Source organism: Hordeum vulgare, chromosome 7H, assembly GCF_904849725.1.
Source record: "Hordeum vulgare subsp. vulgare chromosome 7H, MorexV3_pseudomolecules_assembly, whole genome shotgun sequence".
Taxonomy (NCBI): Eukaryota; Viridiplantae; Streptophyta; class Magnoliopsida; order Poales; family Poaceae; genus Hordeum; species Hordeum vulgare.
The window spans coordinates 112249986-112255985 of record NC_058524.1 but is presented as its reverse complement, the minus strand read 5'-3'; the positions used below and the strand labels follow the sequence as shown (position 1 = coordinate 112255985).

Here is a 6000-nt window from a genome sequence, read left to right as displayed (position 1 = left end):
TCATGATTCCCGCTCCCCCTAGCAATACTGATGATGCTGAAAAGCTAGGAAGAACTTAGCAAGAAGAATTAATCTTAAGCTAAACAAGTAGGAAGAACACCAGCTCGTTGAACCGAGCTCGCGTGTCCTCCCAGAGCAGTGTCGATCAGCGGAGCAACGACGATGATCAGAGCATGACAGGGAAGAACACCACCGTCCCAGCCCAGGACATCCTAATCTACATCATCAAACGAAACCAGAATCAGGGCACCGTGCAGCAGAGCAGGCGAGAGATGTACCAGCGATGGATGTGTGGTTACCAGTCAGTGGACGAGGTGTGTATGGATAGAATCTATGGATGGATGGATGATCTGGGCAAAAAACAAGCAAGCAGGCTCGTGGACAGCAGAAAGATCTATTTGCGCCGCCCCTCGATGGTTGGACCATCCGTTGCTCGCCCCGCCCCGCAAGTGGCTGGGTTGACCGAGCCGTTGCTCGCGCCGCCCTGCTGATGGCTGGATCAATTGGGCTGTTTCTCGCGTCGCGTCGCCGGTGACTGGATCGATCGGGCCGTTGTTCGCGCCGCGCCGCCGGTGGTTGGATCGATGACCCGCTGCTCGCGTTGCGCCGCCGATGGCTGGATGGGCCGCTGCTCGGGCTCGAGGGTACGCGCCGTCGGTGGCTGGATCGGCCGCTGCTTACGCTCGAGGGGACGCGCCGCCGGTGGCTGGATCGATCGGGCCGCTGCTCGCGTTGCGCCGCCGGTGTCTGGATCGGCCGTTGCTCGCGCTCGAGGGGAAGGCACGGGTGGCTAGGGTTCGAGGGGGGACATGGTGGCTAGGATTCGAGGGGATTTGGGGGAAATGTTTGGACGGGAGCAGCTGTATGGTGCGGTGCGGCTGAAATACTTGATGAAAATACCCTCATATGTGAAGCGGGAAAGTTTTTGATAGTAGCGGGAAAGATTTTAGGTGTGACTGGAAGCGATTTGGAGCTAAAAATCCTTGCACATATTATATAGACAGAAACATAATTCCTCTAATCGAGTGAATACACATATCATTTTTTTGAGATGCGTGTTGCCTGCCCGACGTAATATATGATCATCCACGGCGCCACCCGCTGCCCGTTGGGTGCAAGTGAACGTCAGTCGCACCACCTCTGCCCCTTGCGATAGACTTGACCAGGTATTTTTGTTTTATAGGGTTTGTTTCTAGTCACCGGCTTTCAACCAGTAGTTTTTCTTTTATTTATAAAAATATGGACTTGGTTTAAGTTTGGCCCAAAGGAGGCCCATAATAGAACACATATATAATTAAAAAGATTTCCAACCGCTACTACAACATGTGCACGATAAATGCCAACTCGTAGGTGCTTCTTGAACTAGTGACATGTCTTTGATTGAGTCTTGTTGGCCCCAGTTTTATCAATTTTAACAATTATATGCCATTGAGTGACACGTCTGTCAATTTGTCCATCATAGTCGTGTGTGTGGCTGTTAAAATTGACAACTAGACATACACCTAGACAAAAAATTGACAATTAAACACACACCTTGATAAAATTGTTGACTTGTCATCTAGTCACCCTCAGCAGATTTCTATGATAATATAATTTCGTCATGATGGACTTGAAATAAGCTAGTATGCATCATTCACATCTTTATGACCATTCTATGCAATTAGATAATGACCTATTCACCCTAAATGGTCATGACATGATAGGGTTTTGACCCATCCACAATCTTCACGACCAATTTGTGGATTTTGGTCATTGATCTATGACCAATTAAACCTCCGTCAGTAATTTTGGTCATAATTGATCATATTTCTTGTAGTGGAGGTCTGAATATATTGCTTGTCTTACTTTGTCTACATCATGTCTTCTTCTGCATGTAAACTGTGTTGGGTTTTTCCCTGAAGAGGAGAGGAGATGCAATATAGTAGATATAAGTATTTCCCTCAGTGATAATTTATAACCCACAAGTGTAGGAGATCGTAACAAACTTCACGGGTAGTATTACACCCTAATTTGTTGATTCGACACAAGTGGAGCCAAAGAATATCTATTGGTCTTCGCAGTTGAGTTGCCAATTCAACCACACCTAGGATATCTCTTTGTATTAAAAAATTTAGTAGCACGGCAAAGTAGTAGTGGTAACGGTAATAATAATAACAAGAGTTTTATAGTGATGTAACACCAGCAGTAGCAATAGTAACTAGGCAAGGATCTATGAATGAAAAACATAGGCATTTGGATAGGTGATGGATAACTATATTCGTTGGATGACAGTCATGATGTAACAATCACATACTAGTGCGACACATAACTAGCTCCAATTCATCAATGTAATGTAGGCATGTATTCCTTATATAGTCATACATGCTTATAATAAGAACTTGCATGGCATGTTTTGTACTAAACTCCTCTGGCAGCAAGGTCATAAGGAAACTAAGGGGTATTAAGGCATACTTTTAATAGATAATCAGAACAAAGCATTAGCACATAGTGAATAGACGAACTCATCGAACTACGTCAATCATTGCAAAGAATCCCAATTATTTTCACCTTGGGTATGCTGATCATGACATATTGACATGTAATAGGTGCATAAAACTTGCAATATAGGATCCAAAACTATTTCATATTCATAGAAACATAAAAGGTTAATATATGAAATCATGGCACTCGGGCCTAGTGACAAGCATTAAGCATATCAAAGTCATAACAACATCAATCTTAGAACATAGTGCAAACTAGGGATCAAGCCCTATCAAAATAACTCGATTACATGAAAAATCTAATCCCATCCCATCAGCGTCCAGCAAACCGACAAAGGAATTATTCACTTCCAGTGGTGAGCATCATGGTGGTGTCGATGGAGAAGGGTCGATGATGATGACAACGACGAACCCCCCTCACCGGAGCCCAAAACGGACTCCAGGTCAGCCCTCCGGGGAAGAACATGAGGTGTCAATGCTCTGTTTCATGAAAAGCGATGAAAACTTCTCTCTTATTTTTATCTTCGGAAATAGGAATTTATAGGACTAGAATTAGAGTTGGAGGATCCACAGGGTGGCCCGAGCCATCAGGGCGCACCCCAAGGGGGGTGGGTGCTCCATGTTGCCTTGGCAACAGCAGGTGGCCCCCCTCGGGTTGATATTTGCCCCAATATTTTTTACATATTCAAAAAAAATTCTCGATAAAGTTACATCAAATTGTGAGAACTTTTATTTCTGCACAAAAAACAACACCATGGTGGTTCTGCTGAAAACATTGTTAGTCCAGATTACTTTCATTCAAATTATGCAAATTAGAGTCCAAAACAAGAGGGAAACTATTTGGAAATGTAGATACATTGGAGATGTATCAACTCCCCAAGCTTAACACATTGCTTGTCCACAGAAATTTAGTTAACAAACTAAAAGTGATAAAAAACATTTACAAACTCTTTTATTCTCGTTGCTATACATATACTTAGCTAGTGTTCAATTTTCAGCATAAATCATAAATAACCATATCAATGATGACACTTAAAACATTATATTCACTCATGGGAATGACATATCCAACTAGTGAGCAATAATAAAATATCTCACATGCCAACAATTTTTCAAAACAATCATGATATAGTATGATAATTTGGTATCTTGCTAGCCCTTTCCGAGTCTGCAAAACATAAATGCAGAGCACCTTTGAGGTTCAAGAAGCGACTAAACTTTGTAATTAAGAGTAGAAAAGATCGAGTCATGCTCACATGTAACATTAACTAGACTCAATGCATAATAATGACAATAGTGCTCTAAGGTCTAGTGCTTTGGTAAGAAGATAATGACTCAAAATAAAAGAAACTAACATGAAAATAAATAGCAAAAAAAGTAAATAGAAAGGCCCTTCATAGAGGTTCCGTTGCTCATGTTTAACACTGAGATGAAATTTTAATTTTGGGTGGTGTGCTTTTTCCTACCAATGTCACGACATAGATTTTGATACCTTCCATGCTAAACACATTATTGATGGTTCCCAAAAGGAAATATAAAGTATATTGCCATCCATCATAGATACACAAGCCATGGTAACTGAATCCTCGGGTGCCCTCCAACATTTCAACTGTCCCGGGAGTTTTGTTCAATTTTTTTTATTATGCAGGGCCGAAAATCCTTTTTTACTAGCCTCTCTCATGCAAGGACATGTGAATAAATGCCCATCTTGAAAATAACCCGCTTAGCATGGAAGATACTAACCGACCTGTTGGTCCATGGGCATTACAAGCACACAAAACATATGTTTATGTAAATGTTAGAGGTGGCTGATACGTCTCCAACGTATCTATAATTTTTGATTGTTCCATCCTATTTTATTATCATTCTAGGATAATATTTGAGTAATAATTTAACAATCTATATTATTTTTGAGCACTAACCTATTGACCGAGTGCCTAGTGCGAATAGCTGTTTTGAAAAACATAGAGTGAGAGATAGTCATCTAAGTACGATGCTATGGACCCGTAGGTTTATGGTAGACTACTCACACATCACTATGGGAGCAACAAGGTCGATGTAAAAGCCCTCCGTGATCGGTCCCCCAGTTGGCAGGGCATCAGAACATGGCTCCAGATGGGATGAAAACGGAACATATATGTTGGCATGGAGAGTATTTTGGATGGCTGTGTTGTGTTTTCATGATTTTACAAGATTTATAGATACGGGGTTAGGTCAGGCGGTTCGAGGGGTGGACCCAAGCCACCAGTTCATGCATGTTGGCTTGGCACCAACTCGTGCGGTGTATAGCCTCCCTCTGAAGCTTCCAGGTCTTCTTTTTGTCTAGATAACATGTTAAAATGTTTCATTGCATTTGTACTTCGTTTGGTACAGATTTCCTGAAAAGCAAAAAACACACAGAAAACAACAACTAGCACTAGGCACTAGTTTAATAGGTTAGTTTCAAAAAATGATATAAAACAACATATAAATTCCTATGAAGTATCCAAGAATTATAATATAATAGCATGGAACTATACAAAATTATAGATACGTTGGAGATGTATTAGACCCCTAAGGTAGATTATCACGGGAACGCACCCCACTTCAAGTTCCGCCCAATTGCCACCAGACAGTGCCTTGGATGCATGCGAGCCTGCGGTGACCGTCCAGGAGACTAACATTGTATCACTTGCGGTGGATGCCAAGAATACAACATCAAACCTTCACACCGGGAGGGAAAGGTTGGAGATCCTTGAGGAGGATCTGCGTTCCTGGGAGGTCAAACTTGAAGCTCATGAGGCTGCCATCGCCGATTGGGAGGACTTTTTGGTTTACAATACCAAACGAAGTACAATTGCCCCAAAACTTTTTGTTGAATTTTTATGGACCAAAATAAAACCTGCAAGCCTCAGGAGAAGACTGTAGGCCAGACGAGGAAGGCACAAGCCAATAGGGCGTGACTAGGGGGGTCAGTGCGCCTTGATGGCTTGTTCCTCCCTGGTGACCCTTCTACCTCCGTTTTCTGGCCTCTAAATTCACATATATTCCAAAAACCCTAATGGGCATCGCGAAACATTTTTTTCCGCTGCAAGTCACTATTCCGTCGTAATCTCATCTGGAGCTCCGTTCCGGCACCCTTCCGGAGGGGGTCGATCATGGAGGACCTCTTGATTAACGTTGTTTCCCTCATGATGATGTGTGAGTAGTTAACGATAGACCTACGAGTCCGTAGTTTTTTACTTTGATGACTATCTCTCTGTTTTGATCTTAAATACAATGATCATTGTATCTTTGCTTTGATCCATCTGATGTAATACTTTTGTATGGTGCATTTGTTGTGATCTGATGAATTGTGGGTTTATGTTCAGATTATTCATGAGAAGTATTTGAGTCACCTCTGATTATTATGATTCTTAATTGCATGATCATCATAGCTTCGCAAATCTCTCTGATCTATTGAACTGCTTTGGCCAAGTAGATTGATAATTCTTCATAGAGAGGGGTGCGTTGTAGTGGGTTCAACCTGACAGGTTTCTAT

At 42.1% G+C, this 6000-nt stretch overlaps 1 pseudogene; it reads right to left on the bottom strand.

Annotated features, from left to right (window-relative positions):
- Window positions 1-302: 302 nt before the first annotated feature.
- The window catches only part of LOC123408431, a 47406-nt pseudogene continuing 41708 nt past the window's right edge, over window positions 303-6000 (bottom strand).